Source organism: Rhinoderma darwinii, chromosome 4, assembly GCF_050947455.1.
Source record: "Rhinoderma darwinii isolate aRhiDar2 chromosome 4, aRhiDar2.hap1, whole genome shotgun sequence".
NCBI lineage: Eukaryota > Metazoa > Chordata > Amphibia > Anura > Rhinodermatidae > Rhinoderma > Rhinoderma darwinii.
Genome location: NC_134690.1, coordinates 407,238,899 through 407,261,333, shown reverse-complemented (window position 1 = coordinate 407,261,333; position 22,435 = coordinate 407,238,899). Strand labels below are relative to the sequence as shown.

The 22,435-nt window shown below is 34.1% G+C and overlaps 1 protein-coding gene across 2 annotated transcripts in view; it reads left to right on the top strand.

The window, feature by feature from the left end:
• Positions 1-1,658: 1,658 nt before the first annotated feature.
• Positions 1,659-22,435, top strand: part of CMTR1 (cap methyltransferase 1) — a 58,341-nt gene continuing 37,564 nt past the window's right edge. Inside the window, exon 1 of one of the 2 annotated variants that reach the window (XM_075863507.1) lies at positions 1,659-1,751. The gene's annotated coding sequence lies outside the window, so the exon portion shown is untranslated. Of the gene's footprint in view, positions 1,789-22,435 lie in introns of both variants that reach the window. The other variant, XM_075863509.1, reaches the window with a different exon arrangement.

The following is a 22,435-nucleotide window of genomic DNA, read 5'->3' as shown; positions in this document are numbered from 1 at the left end:
GCGTCTAGTATCTGTATATAGTGACCAGTACTGTCTGTATAATGTATGAGGTAATAATTGTGATATATGGAGTCTAGTATCTGTATATAGTGACCAGTACTGTCTGTATATAGAATATGAGGTAATAATTGTGATATATGGCGTCTAGTTTCTGTATATAGTGACCAGTTGTGTCTGTATATAGTATATGAGGTAATAATTGTGATATATGGAGTCTAGTATCTGTATATAGTGACCAGTGCTGTCTGTATATAGTATATGAGGTAATAATTGTGATATATGGCGTCTAGTATCTGTATATAGTGACCAGTACTGTCTGTATATAGTATATGAGGTAATAATTGTGATATATGGCGTCTAGTATCTGTATATAGTGACCAGTACTGTCTGTATATAGTATATGAGGTAATAATTGTGATATATGGAGTCTAGTATCTGTATATAGTGACCAGTACTGTCTGTATATAGTATATGAGGTAATAATTGTGGTATATGGAGTCTAGTATCTGTATATAGTGACCAGTACTGTATGTATATAGTATATGAGGTAATACTTGTGGTATATGGAGTCTAGTATCTATATATAGTGACCAGTACTGTCTGTATATAGTATATGAGGTAATAATTGTGATATATGGCGTCTAGTACCTGTATATAGTGACCAGTACTGTCTGTATATAGTATATGAGGTAATAATTGTGATATATGGAGTCTAGTATCTATATATAGTGACCAGTACTGTCTATATATAGTATATGAGGTAATAATTGTGATATATGGAGTCTAGTATCTGTATATAGTGACCAGTACTGTCTGTATATAGTATATGAGGTAATAATTGTGATATATGGAGTCTAGTATCTGTATATAGTGACCAGTACTGTCTGTATATAGTATATGAGGTAATAATTGTGATATATGGTGTCTAGTATCTGTATATAGTGACCAGTACTGTCTGTATATAGTATATGAGCTAATAATTGTGGTATATGGAGTCTAGTATCTGTATATAGTGACCAGTACTGTCTGTATATAGTATATGAGGTAATCTGTGATATATGGAGTCTAGTATCTGTATATAGTGACCAGTACTGTCTGTATATAGTATATGAGTTAATAATTGTGATATATGGAGTCTAGTATCTGTATATAGTGACCAGTGCTGTCTGTATATAGTATATGAGGTAATCTGTGATATATGGAGTCTAGTATCTGTATATAGTGACCAGTACTGTCTGTATATAGTATATGAGGTAATAATTGTGATATATGGAGTCTAGTATCTGTATATAGTGACCAGTACTGTCTGTATATAGAATGAGGTAATAACTGTAATACATATGAGTCTAGTATCTGTATATAGTGACCAGTACTGTCTGTATATAGTATATGAGCTAATAATTGTAATATATGGAGTGGGAAATTCATGTGATATGTAATTCGGTGTCCATTACCTATTTTGCATAGAGACATCACTATCTTTATACAGTAAATCGTGTATTGCATGCAGCGTCGTGTTCCTTCGCTATGGCTCTTCCTGTTATATTATCATTTTCTACAATTTTATCATTATTATTTTTACAGCAGGCGCGATGTGGACAGCCTCTGACGTCAATGTTCTGCGCCTGGGGGCGGGGCCGGTAGGAAATGACGTCATTGGCTTTCGTCGGGAGGCGGTAAGGACCCCAGCGCTGTGGAGTAAACATCCAGAGAAACGAAACCTGAGATCGCGGCAGCCGACACTACATCCTGTGCGTGTAACCCCGTGTATAACAGCGGCTACTCAATGTATACAGCGTATTATATCATCCTATCATGTCATCATCTCTCTGTATAGTATATATGCCTGTCTGTATATACCACCTATCCCCGCTGTATAATGTACACATCTCTATATATACAGTGTATCCTCCTGTATAATGTACACACCTCTATATATACAGTGTATCCTCCTGTATAATGTACATCTCTATATATACAGTGTATCCTGTATAATGTACACACCTATATATACAGTGTATCCTGTATAATGTACACACCTATATATACAGTGTATCCTCCTGTATAATGTACACACCTCTATATATACACAGTGTATCCTCCTGTATAATGTACACATCTCTATATATACAGTGTATCCTCCTGTATAATGTACACACCTCTATATATACAGTGTATCCTCCTGTATAATGTACATCTCTATATATACAGTGTATCCTGTATAATGTACACACCTCTATATATACAGTGTATCCTGTATAATGTACACACCTATATATACAGTGTATCCTCCTGTATAATGTACACATCTCTATATATACAGTGTATCCTGTATAATGTACACACCTATATATACAGTGTATCCTGTATAATGTACACACCTATATATACAGTGTATCCTCCTGTATAATGTACACACCTCTATATATACAGTGTATTCTCCTGTATAATGTACACACCTCTATATATACAGTGTATTCTCCTGTATAATGTACACACCTCTATATATACAGTGTATCCTCCTGTATAATGTACACACCTCTATATATACAGTGTATTCTCCTGTATAATGTACACACCTCTATATATACAGTGTATCCTCCTGTATAATGTACACATCCCTATATATACAGTGTATCCTCCTGTATAATGTACATCTCTATATATACAGTGTATCCTGTATAATGTACACACCTATATATACAGTGTATCCTGTATAATGTACACACCTATATATACAGTGTATCCTGTATAATGTACACACCTATATATACAGTGTATCCTCCTGTATAATGTACACATCTCTATATATACAGTGTATCCTGTATAATGTACACACCTATATATACAGTGTATCCTGTATAATGTACACACCTATATATACAGTGTATCCTCCTGTATAATGTACATCTCTATATATACAGTGTATCCTCCTGTATAATGTACACATCTCTATATACAGTGTATCCTCCTGTATAATGTACACATCTCTATATACAGTGTATTCTCCTGTATAATGTACACATCTCTATATACAGTGTATCCTGTATAATGTACACACCTCTATATATACAGTGTATCCTCCTGTATAATGTACACATCTCTATATACAGTGTATCCTGTATAATGTACACACCTATATATACAGTGTATCCTGTATAATGTACACACCTATATATACAGTGTATCCTCCTGTATAATGTACATCTCTATATATACAGTGTATCCTCCTGTATAATGTACACATCTCTATATACAGTGTATCCTCCTGTATAATGTACACATCTCTATATACAGTGTATTCTCCTGTATAATGTACACATCTCTATATACAGTGTATCCTGTATAATGTACACACCTCTATATATACAGTGTATCCTCCTGTATAATGTACACATCTCTATATATACAGTGTATCCTGTATAATGTACACACCTCTATATATACAGTGTATCCTCCTGTATAATGTACACATCTCTATATATACAGTGTATCCTGTATAATGTACACACCTATATATACAGTGTATCCTCCTGTATAATGTACACACCTCTATATATACAGTGTATCCTCCTGTATAATGTACACCTCTATATATACAGTGTATCCTCCTGTATAATGTACATCTCTATATATACAGTGTATCCTCCTGTATAATGTACACACCTCTATATATACAGTGTATCCTCCTGTATAATGTACACATCTCTATATATACAGTGTATCCTCCTGTATAATATACACATCTCTATATATACAGTGTATCCTCCTGTATAATGTACCTCTCTATATATACAGTGTATCCTCCTGTATAATGTACACACCTCTCTATATACAGTGTATCCTCCTGTATGATGTACACACCTCTCTATATACAGTGTATCCTCCTGTATAATGTACACATCTCTATATATACAGTGTATCCTCCTGTATAATGTACACATCTCTATATATACAGTGTATCCTCCTGTATAATATACACATCTCTATATATACAGTGTATCCTCCTGTATAATGTACCTCTCTATATATACAGTGTATCCTCCTGTATAATGTACACACCTCTCTATATACAGTGTATCCTCCTGTATGATGTACACACCTCTCTATATACAGTGTATCCTGTATAATGTACACACCTCTATATATACAGTGTATCCTCCTGTATAATGTACACACCTCTATATATACACAGTGTATCCTCCTGTATAATGTACATCTCTATATATACAGTGTATCCTCCTGTATAATATACACATCTCTATATATACAGTGTATCCTCCTGTATAATGTACCTCTCTATATATACAGTGTATCCTCCTGTATAATGTACACACCTCTCTATATACAGTGTATCCTCCTGTATGATGTACACACCTCTCTATATACAGTGTATCCTCCTGTATAATGTACACATCTCTATATATACAGTGTATCCTCCTGTATAATGTACATCTCTATATATACAGTGTATCCTCCTGTATAATATACACATCCCTATATATACAGTGTATCCTGTATAATGTACACACCTCTATATATACAGTGTATCCTGTATAATGTACACACCTCTCTATATACAGTGTATCCTCCTGTATGATGTACACCTCTATATATACAGTGTATCCTCCTGTATAATGTACACACCTCTCTATATACAGTGTATCCTCCTGTATAATGTACACACCTCTCTATATACAGTGTATCCTGTATAATGTACACATCTCTATATATACAGTGTATCCTGTATAATGTACACACCTATATATACAGTGTATCCTCCTGTATAATGTACACATCTCTATATATACAGTGTATCCTGTATAATGTACACATCTCTATATATACAGTGTATCCTCCTGTATAATGTACCTCTCTATATATACAGTGTATCCTCCTGTATAATGTACACACCTCTCTATATACAGTGTATCCTCCTGTATGATGTACACACCTCTATATACAGTGTATCCTCCTGTATAATATACACACCTCTCTATATACAGTGTATCCTCCTGTATAATGTACACACCTCTATATATACAGTGTATCCTCCTGTATAATATACACACCTCTCTATATACAGTGTATCCTCCTGTATAATGTACACACCTCTATATATACAGGGTATCCTCCTGTATAATGTACACCTCTATATATACAGTGTATCCTCCTGTATAATGTACACACCTCTATATATACAGTGTATCCTCCTGTATAACATACACACCTCTCTATATACAGTGTATCCTCCTGTATAATGTACACATCTCTATATATAGTGTATCCTCCTGTATAATGTACACATCTCTATATACATTGTATCCTCCTGTATAATGTACACACCTCTATATATACAGTGTATCCTCCTGTATAATGTACACATCTCTATATATACAGTGTATCCTCCTGTATAATGTACACATCTCTATATACATTGTATCCTCCTGTATAATGTACACACCTCTATATATACAGTGTATCCTCCTGTATAATGTACATCTCTATATATACAGTGTATTCTCCTGTATAATGTACACATCCCTATATATACAGTGTATCCTGTATAATGTACATCTCTATATATACAGTGTATCCTCCTGTATAATATACACATCCCTATATATACAGTGTATCCTGTATAATGTACACACCTCTATATATACAGTGTATCCTCCTGTATAATGTACACACCTCTATATATACAGTGTATCCTCCTGTATAATGTACATCTCTATATATACAGTGTATCCTCCTGTATAATGTACATCTCTATATATACAGTGTATCCTCCTGTATAATGTACATCTCTATATATACAGTGTATCCTCCTGTATAATGTACACACCTCTATATATACAGTGTATCCTCCTGTATAATGTACACATCTCTATATATACACAGTGTATCCTCCTGTATAATGTACACCTCTCTATATATACAGTGTATCCTCCTGTATAATGTACACATCTCTATATATACAGTGTATTCTCCTGTATAATGTACACACCTCTCTATATATACAGTGTATCCTCCTGTATAATGTACACCTCTCTATATATACAGTGTATCCTCCTGTATAATGTACACACCTCTATATATACAGTGTATCCTCCTGTATAATGTACACATCTCTCTATATACAGTGTATTCTCCTGTATAATGTACACCTCTATATATACAGTGTATCCTCCTGTATAATGTACACACCTCTATATATACAGTGTATCCTCCTGTATAATGTACACACCTCTATATATACAGTGTATTCTCCTGTATAATGTACACATCTCTATATATACAGTGTATCCTCCTGTATAATGTACACACCTCTATATATACAGTGTATCCTCCTGTATAATGTACACACCTCTATATATACAGTGTACCCTCCTGTATAATGTACACATCTCTATATATACAGTGTATCCTCCTGTATAATGTACACATCTCTATATATACAGTGTATCCTCCTGTATAATGTACACACCTCTATATATACAGTGTATCCTCCTGTATAATGTACACACCTCTATATATACAGTGTACCCTCCTGTATAATGTACACACCTCTATATATACAGTGTACCCTCCTGTATAATGTACACACCTCTCTATATACAGTGTATCCTCCTGTATAACGTACACACCTCTATATATACAGTGTATCCTCCTGTATAACATACACATCTCTATATATACAGTGTATCCTCCTGTATAATGTACACATCTCTATATATACAGTGTATCCTCCTGTATAATGTACATCCCTATATATACAGTGTATCCTCCTGTATAATGTACACACCTCTATATATACAGTGTATCCTCCTGTATAATGTACATCTCTATATATACAGTGTATCCTCCTGTATAATGTACACACCTCTCTATATACAGTGTATCCTCCTGTATAATGTACACACCTCTATATATACAGTGTATCCTCCTGTATAATGTACATCTCTATATATACAGTGTATCCTCCTGTATAATGTACACATCTCTATATATACAGTGTATCCTCCTGTATAATGTACATCCCTATATATACAGTGTATCCTCCTGTATAATGTACACATCTCTATATATACAGTGTATCCTCCTGTATAATGTACATCCCTATATATACAGTGTATCCTCCTGTATAATGTACACATCTCTATATATACAGTGTATCCTCCTGTATAATATACACACCTCTATATATACAGTGTATCCTCCTGTATAATGTACACACCTCTCTATATACAGTGTATCCTCCTGTATAATGTACACCTCTATATATACAGTGTATCCTCCTGTATAATGTACATCTCTATATATACAGTGTATCCTCCTGTATAATGTACATCTCTATATATACAGTGTATCCTCCTGTATAATGTACACACCTCTATATACAGTGTATCCTCCTGTATAATGTACACACCTCTATATATACAGTGTATCCTCCTGTATAATGTACACACCTCTCTATATACAGTGTATCCTCCTGTATAATATACACACCTATCTATATACAGTGTATCCTCCTGTATAATGTACACACCTCTCTATATACAGTGTATCCTCCTGTATAATGTACACACCTCTATATATACAGTGTATCCTCCTGTATAATATACACACCTCTCTATATACAGTGTATCCTCCTGTATAATGTACATCTCTATATATACAGTGTATCCTCCTGTATAATGTACACACCTCTATATATACAGTGTATCCTCCTGTATAATGTACACATCTCTATATATACACAGTGTATCCTCCTGTATAATGTACACATCTCTATATATACAGTGTATCCTCCTGTATAATGTACATCTCTATATATACAGTGTATCCTCCTGTATAATGTACACCTCTCTATATACAGTGTATCCTCCTGTATAATGTACATCTCTATATATACAGTGTATCCTCCTGTATAATGTACACACCTCTATATATACAGTGTATCCTCCTGTATAATATACACACCTCTCTATATACAGTGTATCCTCCTGTATAATGTACATCTCTATATATACAGTGTATCCTCCTGTATAATGTACACATCCCTATATATACAGTGTATCCTCCTGTATAATGTACATCTCTATATATACAGTGTATCCTCCTGTATAATGTACATCTCTATATATACAGTGTATCCTCCTGTATAATGTACACACCTCTATATATACAGTGTATCCTCCTGTATAATGTACACATCTCTATATATACAGTGTATCCTCCTGTATAATGTACACATCCCTATATATACAGTGTATCCTCCTGTATAATATACACACCTCTCTATATACAGTGTATCCTCCTGTATAATGTACACACCTCTATATATACAGTGTATCCTCCTGTATAATGTACACATCTCTATATATACAGTGTATCCTCCTGTATAATGTACATCTCTATATATACAGTGTATCCTCCTGTATAATGTACACATCTCTATATACAGTGTATCCTCCTGTATAATGTACACACCTCTATATACAGTGTATCCTCCTGTATAATGTACATCCCTATATATACAGTGTATCCTCCTGTATAATGTACACACCTCTATATATACAGTGTATCCTCCTGTATAATGTACACATCTCTATATATACAGTGTATCCTCCTGTATAATGTACACATCCCTATATATACAGTGTATCCTCCTGTATAATATACACACCTCTCTATATACAATGTATCCTCCTGTATAATATACACACCTCTATATATACAGTGTATCCTCCTGTATAATGTACACACCTCTATATATATATATATATATACAGTGTATCCTCCTGTATAATATACACACCTCTATATATACAGTGTATCCTCCTGTATAATGTACACATCTCTATATATACAGTGTATCCTCCTGTATAATGTACATCTCTATATATACAGTGTATCCTCCTGTATAATGTACACACCTCTCTATATACAGTGTATCCTCCTGTATAATATACACACCTCTATATATACAGTGTATCCTCCTGTATAATGTACACACCTCTATATATACAGTGTATCCTCCTGTATAATGTACACATCTCTATATATACAGTGTATCCTCCTGTATAATGTACACACCTCTATATATACAGTGTATCCTCCCGTATAATATACACACCTCTATATATACAGTGTATCCTCCTGTATAATGTACACACCTCTATATATACAGTGTATCCTCCTGTATAATGTACACATCTCTATATATACAGTGTATCCTCCTGTATAATGTACACACCTCTATATATACAGTGTATCCTCCTGTATAATGTACACATCCCTATATATACAGTGTATCCTCCTGTATAATATACACACCTCTCTATATATACAGTGTATCCTCCTGTATAATGTACACACCTCTATATATACAGTGTATTCTCCTGTATAATGTACACACCTCTATATATACAGTGTATCCTCCTGTATAATATACACACCTCTATATATACAGTGTATCCTCCTGTATAATGTACCTCTCTATATATACAGTGTATCCTCCTGTATAATGTACACACCTCTCTATATACAGTGTATCCTCCTGTATAATGTACACACCTCTATATATACAGTGTATCCTCCTGTATAATGTACACATCTCTATATATACAGTGTATCCTCCTGTATAATGTACATCTCTATATATACAGTGTATCCTCCTGTATAATGTACACATCTCTATATACAGTGTATCCTCCTGTATAATGTACACACCTCTATATACAGTGTATCCTCCTGTATAATGTACACATCTCTATATATACAGTGTATCCTCCTGTATAATGTACACACCTCTATATATACAGTGTATCCTCCTGTATAATGTACACACCTCTATATATACAATGTATCCTCCTGTATAATGTACATCCCTATATATACAGTGTATCCTCCTGTATAATATACACACCTCTCTATATACAATGTATCCTCCTGTATAATATACACACCTCTATATATACAATGTATCCTCCTGTATAATATACACACCTCTATATATACAGTGTATCCTCCTGTATAATGTACACCTCTATATATACAGTGTATCCTCCTGTATAATATACACACCTCTATATATACAGTGTATCCTCCTGTATAATGTACACCTCTATATATACAGTGTATCCTCCTGTATAATGTACACACCTCTATATATACAGTGTATCCTCCTGTATAATGTACACATCCCTATATATACAGTGTATCCTCCTGTATAATGTACCTCTCTATATATACAGTGTATCCTCCTGTATAATGAACACCTCTATATATACAGTGTATCCTCCTGTATAATGTACACATCTCTATATATACAGTGTATCCTTCTGTATAATGTACACACCTCTATATATACAGTGTATCCTCCTGTATAATGTACACACCTCTATATATACAGTGTATCCTCCTGTATAATGTACATCTCTATATATACAGTGTATCCTCCTGTATAATGTACACACCTCTATATATACACAGTGTATCCTCCTGTATAATGTACACACCTCTATATATACAGTGTATCCTCCTGTATAATGTACACACCTCTATATATACAGTGTATCCTCCTGTATAATGTACACATCTCTATATATATACAGTGTATCCTCCTGTATAATGTACATCTCTATATATACAGTGTATCCTCCTGTATAATGTACATCTCTATATATACAGTGTATCCTCCTGTATAATGTACACACCTCTATATATACAGTGTATCCTCCTGTATAATGTACACATCTCTATATATACAGTGTATCCTCCTGTATAATGTACATCTCTATATATACAGTGTATCCTCCTGTATAATGTACACACCTCTATATATACAGTGTATCCTCCTGTATAATGTACACACCTCTATATATACAGTGTATCCTCCTGTATAATGTACTCACCTCTATATATACAGTGTATCCTCCTGTATAATGTACATCTCTATATATACAGTGTATCCTCCTGTATAATGTACACACCTCTATATATACAGTGTATCCTCCTGTATAATGTACACACCTCTATATATACAGTGTATCCTCCTGTATAATGTACACATCTCTATATATACAGTGTATCCTCCTGTATAATATACACATCTCTATATATACAGTGTATCCTCCTGTATAATGTACACATCTCTATATATACAGTGTATCCTCCTGTATAATGTACATCTCTATATATACAGTGTATCCTCCTGTATAATGTACTCACCTCTATATATACAGTGTATCCTCCTGTATAATGTACACATCTCTATATATACACAGTGTATCCTCCTGTATAATGTACACATCTCTATGTATACAGTGTATCCTCCTGTATAATGTACATCTCTATATATACAGTGTATCCTCCTGTATAATGTACACCTCTCTATATACAGTGTATCCTCCTGTATAATGTACACACCTCTCTATATACAGTGTATCCTCCTGTATAATGTACATCTCTATATATACAGTGTATCCTCCTGTATAATGTACACACCTCTCTATATACAGTGTATCCTCCTGTATAATGTACACACCTCTATATATACAGTGTATCCTCCTGTATAATGTACACCTCTATATACACAGTGTATCCTCCTGTATAATGTACACACCTCTATATATACAGTGTATCCTCCTGTATAATGTACACCTCTATATATACAGTGTATCCTCCTGTATAATGTACACCTCTATATATACAGTGTATCCTCCTGTATAATGTACACATCTCTATATACAGTGTATCCTCCTGTATAATGTACACACCTCTCTATATATACAGTGTATCCTCCTGTATAATGTACATCTCTATATATACAGTGTATCCTCCTGTATAATGTACACATCTCTATATACAGTGTATCCTCCTGTATAATGTACATCTCTCTATATACAGTGTATCCTCCTGTATAATGTACACCTCTATATATACAGTGTATCCTCCTGTATAATGTACATCTCTATATATACAGTGTATCCTCCTGTATAATGTACACACCTCTATATATACAGTGTATCCTCCTGTATAATGTACACATCTCTATATATACAGTGTATCCTCCTGTATAATGTACACACCTCTATATATACAGTGTATCCTCCTGTAAATATACACACCTCTATATATACAGTGTATCCTCCTGTATAATGTACATCTCTCTATATACAGTGTATCCTCCTGTATAATGTACACCTCTATATATACAGTGTATCCTCCTGTATAATGTACACACCTCTATATATACAGTGTATCCTCCTGTATAATGTACACACCTCTATATATACAGTGTATCCTCCTGTATAATGTACACACCTCTATATATACAGTGTATCCTCCTGTATAATGTACACACCTCTATATATACAGTGTATCCTCCTGTATAATGTACATCTCTATATATACAGTGTATCCTCCTGTATAATGTACACACCTCTATATATACAGTGTATCCTCCTGTATAATGTACACACCTCTATATATACAGTGTATCCTCCTGTATAATGTACATCTCTATATATACAGTGTATCCTCCTGTATAATGTACATCTCTATATATACAGTGTATCCTCCTGTATAATATACACACCTCTCTATATACAGTGTATCCTCCTGTATAATGTACACACCTCTATATACAGTGTATCCTCCTGTATAATGTACACATCCCTATATATACAGTGTATCCTCCTGTATAATGTACACACCTCTATATATACAGTGTATCCTCCTGTATAATGTACACACCTCTATATATACAGTGTATCCTCCTGTATAATGTACACACCTCTATATATACAGTGTATCCTCCTGTATAATGTACACATCTCTATATACAGTGTATCCTCCTGTATAATGTACATCTCTATATATACAGTGTATCCTCCTGTATAATGTACACATCTCTATATATACAGTGTATCCTCCTGTATAATGTACACATCTCTATATACAGTGTATCCTCCTGTATAATGTACATCTCTATATATACAGTGTATCCTCCTGTATAATGTACACACCTCTATATACAGTGTATCCTCCTGTATAATGTACACACCTCTATATATACAGTGTATCCTCCTGTATAATGTACACATCCCTATATATACAGTGTATCCTCCTGTATAATGTACACACCTCTATATATACAGTGTATCCTCTGTATAACATACACACCTCTATATATACAGTGTATCCTCCTGTATAATGTACACCTCTATATATACAGTGTATCCTCCTGTATAATGTACACCTCTATATATACAGTGTATCCTCCTGTATAATGTACACCTCTATATATACAGTGTATCCTCCTGTATAATGTACACACCTCTATATATACAGTGTATCCTCCTGTATAATGTACACATCCCTATATATACAGTGTATCCTCCTGTATAATGTACACACCTCTATATATACAGTGTATCCTTCTGTATAACATGCACACCTCTATATATACAGTGTATCCTCCTGTATAATGTACACACCTCTCTATATACAGTGTATCCTCCTGTATAATGTACATCTCTATATATACAGTGTATCCTCCTGTATAATGTACACACCTCTATATATACAGTGTATCCTCCTGTATAATGTACACACCTCTCTATATACAGTGTATCCTCCTGTATAATGTACACACCTCTATATATACAGTGTATCCTCCTGTATAATGTACACACCTCTATATATACACAGTGTATCCTCCTGTATAATGTACACATCTCTATATATACAGTGTATCCTCCTGTATAATGTACATCTCTATATATACAGTGTATCCTCCTGTATAATGTACACACCTCTCTATATACAGTGTATCCTCCTGTATAATATACACACCTCTATATATACAGTGTATCCTCCTGTATAATGTACACACCTCTATATATACAGTGTATCCTCCTGTATAATGTACACATCTCTATATATACAGTGTATCCTCCTGTATAATGTACACATCCCTATATATACAGTGTATCCTCCTGTATAATATACACACCTCTCTATATACAGTGTATCCTCCTGTATAATGTACACACCTCTATATATACAGTGTATCCTCCTGTATAATGTACACATCTCTATATATACAGTGTATCCTCCTGTATAATGTACATCTCTATATATACAGTGTATCCTCCTGTATAATGTACACATCTCTATATACAGTGTATCCTCCTGTATAATGTACACACCTCTATATACAGTGTATCCTCCTGTATAATGTACACATCTCTATATATACAGTGTATCCTCCTGTATAATGTACACACCTCTATATATACAATGTATCCTCCTGTATAATGTACACACCTCTATATACAGTGTATCCTCCTGTATAATGTACACATCTCTATATATACAGTGTATCCTCCTGTATAATGTACACACCTCTATATATACAGTGTATCCTCCTGTATAATGTACACATCTCTATATACAGTGTATCCTCCTGTATAATATACACACCTCTCTATATACAATGTATCCTCCTGTATAATATACACACCTCTATATATACAGTGTATCCTCCTGTATAATGTACACACCTCTATATATATATATACAGTGTATCCTCCTGTATAATATACACACCTTTATATATACAGTGTATCCTCCTGTATAATGTACACATCTCTATATATACAGTGTATCCTCCTGTATAATGTACACATCCCTATATATACAGTGTATCCTCCTGTATAATGTACCTCTCTATATATACAGTGTATCCTCCTGTATAATGAACACCTCTATATATACAGTGTATCCTCCTGTATAATGTACACATCTCTATATACAGTGTATCCTCCTGTATAATGTACACACCTCTATATACAGTGTATCCTCCTGTATAATGTACACACCTCTCTATATATAGTGTATCCTCCTGTATAATGTACACATCCCTATATATACAGTGTATCCTCCTGTATAATGTACTCACCTCTATATATACAGTGTATCCTCCTGTATAATGTACATCTCTATATATACAGTGTATCCTCCTGTATAATGTACTCACCTCTATATATACAGTGTATCCTCCTGTATAATGTACACATCTCTATATATACACAGTGTATCCTCCTGTATAATGTACACATCTCTATATATACAGTGTATCCTCCTGTATAATGTACATCTCTATATATACAGTGTATCCTCCTGTATAATGTACACCTCTCTATATACAGTGTATCCTCCTGTATAATATACACACCTCTATATATACAGTGTATCCTCCTGTATAATGTACATCTCTATATATACAGTGTATCCTCCTGTATAATGTACACACCTCTATATATACAGTGTATCCTCCTGTATAATGTACATCTCTATATATACAGTGTATCCTCCTGTATAATGTACACACCTCTATATATACAGTGTATCCTCCTGTATAATGTACACACCTCTATATATACAGTGTATCCTCCTGTATAATGTACACATCTCTATATACAGTGTATCCTCCTGTATAATGTACATCTCTCTATATACAGTGTATCCTCCTGTATAATGTACACCTCTATATATACAGTGTATCCTCCTGTATAATGTACACACCTCTATATATACAGTGTATCCTCCTGTATAATGTACACACCTCTATATATACAGTGTATCCTCCTGTATAATGTACACACCTCTATATATACAGTGTATCCTCCTGTATAATGTACACACCTCTATATATACAGTGTATCCTCCTGTATAATGTACACACCTCTATATATACAGTGTATCCTCCTGTATAATGTACATCTCTATATATACAGTGTATCCTCCTGTATAATGTACACACCTCTATATATACAGTGTATCCTCCTGTATAATGTACACACCTCTATATATACAGTGTATCCTCCTGTATAATGTACATCTCTATATATACAGTGTATCCTCCTGTATAATGTACATCTCTATATATACAGTGTATCCTCCTGTATAATGTACACACCTCTATATATACAGTGTATCCTCCTGTATAATGTACACATCTCTATATACAGTGTATCCTCCTGTATAATGTACATCTCTATATATACAGTGTATCCTCCTGTATAATGTACACATCTCTATATATACAGTGTATCCTCCTGTATAATGTACACATCTCTATATATACAGTGTATCCTCCTGTATAATGTACACATCTCTATATACAGTGTATCCTCCTGTATAATGTACATCTCTATATATACAGTGTATCCTCCTGTATAATGTACACACCTCTATATACAGTGTATCCTCCTGTATAATGTACACACCTCTATATATACAGTGTATCCTCCTGTATAATGTACACATCCCTATATATACAGTGTATCCTCCTGTATAATGTACACACCTCTATATATACAGTGTATCCTCCTGTATAATGTACACACCTCTCTATATACAGTGTATCCTCCTGTATAATGTACACACCTCTATATATACAGTGTATCCTCCTGTATAATGTACACCTCTATATATACAGTGTATCCTCCTGTATAATGTACACCTCTATATATACAGTGTATCCTCCTGTATAATGTACACCTCTATATATACAGTGTATCCTCCTGTATAATGTACACACCTCTATATATACAGTGTATCCTCCTGTATAATGTACACATCCCTATATATACAGTGTATCCTCCTGTATAATGTACACACCTCTATATATACAGTGTATCCTTCTGTATAACATGCACACCTCTATATATACAGTGTATCCTCCTGTATAATGTACACACCTCTCTATATACAGTGTATCCTCCTGTATAATGTACATCTCTATATATACAGTGTATCCTCCTGTATAATGTACACACCTCTATATACAGTGTATCCTCCTGTATAATGTACATCTCTATATATACAGTGTATCCTCCTGTATAATGTACACACCTCTATATATACAGTGTATCCTCCTGTATAATGTACACACCTCTCTATATACAGTGTATCCTCCTGTATAATGTACACACCTCTATATATACAGTGTATCCTCCTGTATAATGTACACACCTCTATATATACACAGTGTATCCTCCTGTATAATGTACACATCTCTATATATACAGTGTATCCTCCTGTATAATGTACACATCTCTATATATACAGTGTATCCTCCTGTATAATGTACACATCTCTATATATACAGTGTATCCTGTATAATGTACACACCTATATATACAGTGTATCCTGTATAATGTACACACCTATATATACAGTGTATCCTCCTGTATAATGTACACCTCTCTATATACAGTGTATCCTCCTGTATAATGTACACACCTCTATATATACAGTGTATCCTCCTGTATAATGTACACACCTCTATATATACACAGTGTATCCTCCTGTATAATGTACACATCTCTATATATACAGTGTATCCTCCTGTATAATGTACACATCTCTATATATACAGTGTATCCTCCTGTATAATATACACACCTCTATATATACAGTGTATCCTCCTGTATAATGTACACCTCTATATATACAGTGTATCCTCCTGTATAATGTACATCCCTATATATACAGTGTATCCTGTATAATGTACACATCTCTATATATACAGTGTATCCTCCTGTATAATGTACACATCTCTATATATACAGTGTATCCTCCTGTATAATGTACACATCTCTATATATACAGTGTATCCTCCTGTATGATGTACACCTCTATATATACAGTGTATCCTCCTGTATAATGTACACCTCTATATATACAGTGTATCCTCCTGTATAACATACACACCTCTATATATACAGTGTATCCTCCTGTATAATATACACACCTCTATATATACAGTGTATCCTCCTGTATAATGTACACCTCTATATACACAGTGTATCCTCCTGTATAATGTACACACCTCTATATATACAGTGTATCCTCCTGTATAATGTACATCTCTATATATACAGTGTATCCTCCTGTATAATGTACATCTCTATATATACAGTGTATCCTCCTGTATAATGTACACACCTCTATATATACAGTGTATCCTCCTGTATAATGTACACATCTCTATATACAGTGTATCCTCCTGTATAATGTACATCTCTATATATACAGTGTATCCTCCTGTATAATGTACACATCTCTATATATACAGTGTATCCTCCTGTATAATGTACACATCTCTATATATACAGTGTATCCTCCTGTATAATGTACACATCTCTATATACAGTGTATCCTCCTGTATAATGTACATCTCTATATATACAGTGTATCCTCCTGTATAATGTACACACCTCTATATACAGTGTATCCTCCTGTATAATGTACACACCTCTATATATACAGTGTATCCTCCTGTATAATGTACACATCCCTATATATACAGTGTATCCTCCTGTATAATGTACACACCTCTATATATACAGTGTATCCTCCTGTATAATGTACACACCTCTCTATATACAGTGTATCCTCCTGTATAATGTACACACCTCTATATATACAGTGTATCCTCCTGTATAATGTACACCTCTATATATACAGTGTATCCTCCTGTATAATGTACACCTCTATATATACAGTGTATCCTCCTGTATAATGTACACCTCTATATATACAGTGTATCCTCCTGTATAATGTACACACCTCTATATATACAGTGTATCCTCCTGTATAATGTACACATCCCTATATATACAGTGTATCCTCCTGTATAATGTACACACCTCTATATATACAGTGTATCCTTCTGTATAACATGCACACCTCTATATATACAGTGTATCCTCCTGTATAATGTACACACCTCTCTATATACAGTGTATCCTCCTGTATAATGTACATCTCTATATATACAGTGTATCCTCCTGTATAATGTACACACCTCTATATACAGTGTATCCTCCTGTATAATGTACATCTCTATATATACAGTGTATCCTCCTGTATAATGTACACACCTCTATATATACAGTGTATCCTCCTGTATAATGTACACACCTCTCTATATACAGTGTATCCTCCTGTATAATGTACACACCTCTATATATACAGTGTATCCTCCTGTATAATGTACACACCTCTATATATACACAGTGTATCCTCCTGTATAATGTACACATCTCTATATATACAGTGTATCCTCCTGTATAATGTACACATCTCTATATATACAGTGTATCCTCCTGTATAATGTACACATCTCTATATATACAGTGTATCCTGTATAATGTACACACCTATATATACAGTGTATCCTGTATAATGTACACACCTATATATACAGTGTATCCTCCTGTATAATGTACACCTCTCTATATACAGTGTATCCTCCTGTATAATGTACACACCTCTATATATACAGTGTATCCTCCTGTATAATGTACACACCTCTATATATACACAGTGTATCCTCCTGTATAATGTACACATCTCTATATATACAGTGTATCCTCCTGTATAATGTACACATCTCTATATATACAGTGTATCCTCCTGTATAATATACACACCTCTATATATACAGTGTATCCTCCTGTATAATGTACACCTCTATATATACAGTGTATCCTCCTGTATAATGTACATCCCTATATATACAGTGTATCCTCCTGTATAATGTACACATCTCTATATATACAGTGTATCCTCCTGTATAATGTACACATCTCTATATATACAGTGTATCCTCCTGTATAATGTACACATCTCTATATATACAGTGTATCCTCCTGTATGATGTACACCTCTATATATACAGTGTATCCTCCTGTATAATGTACACCTCTATATATACAGTGTATCCTCCTGTATAACATACACACCTCTATATATACAGTGTATCCTCCTGTATAATATACACACCTCTATATATACAGTGTATCCTCCTGTATAATGTACACCTCTATATACACAGTGTATCCTCCTGTATAATGTACACACCTCTATATATACAGTGTATCCTCCTGTATAATGTACACACCTCTATATATACAGTGTATCCTCCTGTATAATGTACATCTCTATATATACAGTGTATCCTCCTGTATAATGTACACACCTCTCTATATACAGTGTATCCTCCTGTATAATGTACACACCTCTCTATATATAGTGTATCCTCCTGTATAATATACACACCTCTCTATATACAGTGTATCCTCCTGTATAATGTACACATCTCTCTATATACAGTGTATCCTCCTGTATAATGTACACACCTCTCTATATATAGTGTATCCTCCTGTATAATGTACACACCTCTATATATACAGTGTATCCTCCTGTATAATGTACACATCTCTATATATACAGTGTATCCTCCTGTATAATGTACACACCTCTATATATACAGTGTATCCTCCTGTATAATGTACACACCTCTATATATACAGTGTATCCTCCTGTATAATGTACACATCCCTATATATACAGTGTATCCTCCTGTATAATGTACACCTCTATATATACAGTGTATCCTCCTGTATAATGTACACCTCTATATATACAGTGTATCCTCCTGTATAATGTACACACCTCTCTATATATAGTGTATCCTCCTGTATAATATACACACCTCTCTATATACAGTGTATCCTCCTGTATAATGTACACACCTCTCTATATATAGTGTATCCTCCTGTATAATATACACACCTCTCTATATACAGTGTATCCTCCTGTATAATATACACACCTCTATATATACAGTGTATCCTCCTGTATAATGTACACCTCTATATATACAGTGTATCCTCCTGTATAATGTACACACCTCTATATATACAGTGTATCCTCCTGTATAATGTACACACCTCTATATATATAGTGTATCCTCCTGTATAATGTACACCTCTATATATACAGTGTATCCTCCTGTATAATGTACACACCTCTATATATACAGTGTATCCTCCTGTATAATGTACACATCCCTATATATACAGTGTATCCTCCTGTATAATGTACACCTCTATATATACAGTGTATCCTCCTGTATAATGTACACCTCTATATATACAGTGTATCCTCCTGTATAATGTACACACCTCTATATATACAGTGTATCCTCCTGTATAATGTACACACCTCTATATATACAGTGTATCCTCCTGTATAATGTACATCTCTCTATATACAGTGTATCCTCCTGTATAATGTACACACCTCTCTATATACAGTGTATCCTCCTGTATAATGTACACACCTCTATATATACACAGTGTATCCTCCTGTATAATGTACACCTCTATATATACAGTGTATCCTCCTGTATAATGTACACATCTCTATATACAGTGTATCCTCCTGTATAATGTACACATCCCTATATATACAGTGTATCCTCCTGTATAATGTACACACCTCTCTATATATAGTGTATCCTCCTGTATAATGTACACCTCTATATATACACAGTGTATCCTCCTGTATAATGTACACACCTCCTCTATATACAGTGTATCCTCCTGTATAATGTACACACCTCTATATATACACAGTGTATCCTCCTGTATAATGTACACCTCTATATATACAGTGTATCCTCCTGTATAATGTACACACCTCCTCTATATACAGTGTATCCTCCTGTATAATGTACACACCTCTATATACAGTGTATCCTCCTGTATAATGTACACCTCTATATATACAGTGTATCCTCCTGTATAATGTACACACCTCTATATATATACAGTGTATCCTCCTGTATAATGTACACACCTCTCTATATATACAGTGTATCCTCCTGTATAATGTACACCTCTATATATACAGTGTATCCTCCTGTATAATGTACACACCTCTATATATAGTGTATCCTCCTGTATAATGTACACCTCTATATATACACAGTGTATCCTCCTGTATAATGTACACACCTCCTCTATACACAGTGTATCCTCCTGTATAATGTACACACCTCTATATATACACAGTGTATCCTCCTGTATAATGTACACCTCTATATATACAGTGTATCCTCCTGTATAATGTACACACCTCTATATATACAGTGTATCCTCCTGTATAATGTACATCTCTATATATACAGTGTATCCTGTATAATGTACACACCTCTATATATACAGTGTATCCTGTATAATGTACACACCTATATATACAGTGTATCCTCCTGTATAATGTACACACCTCTATATATACAGTGTATCCTCCTGTATAATATACACACCTCTCTATATACAGTGTATCCTCCTGTATAATGTACACACCTCTCTATATACACAGTGTATCCTCCTGTATAATGTACACCTCTATATATACAGTGTATCCTCCTGTATAATGTACACACCTCCTCTATATACAGTGTATCCTCCTGTATAATGTACACACCTCTATATACAGTGTATCCTCCTGTATAATGTACACCTCTATATATACAGTGTATCCTCCTGTATAATGTACACAC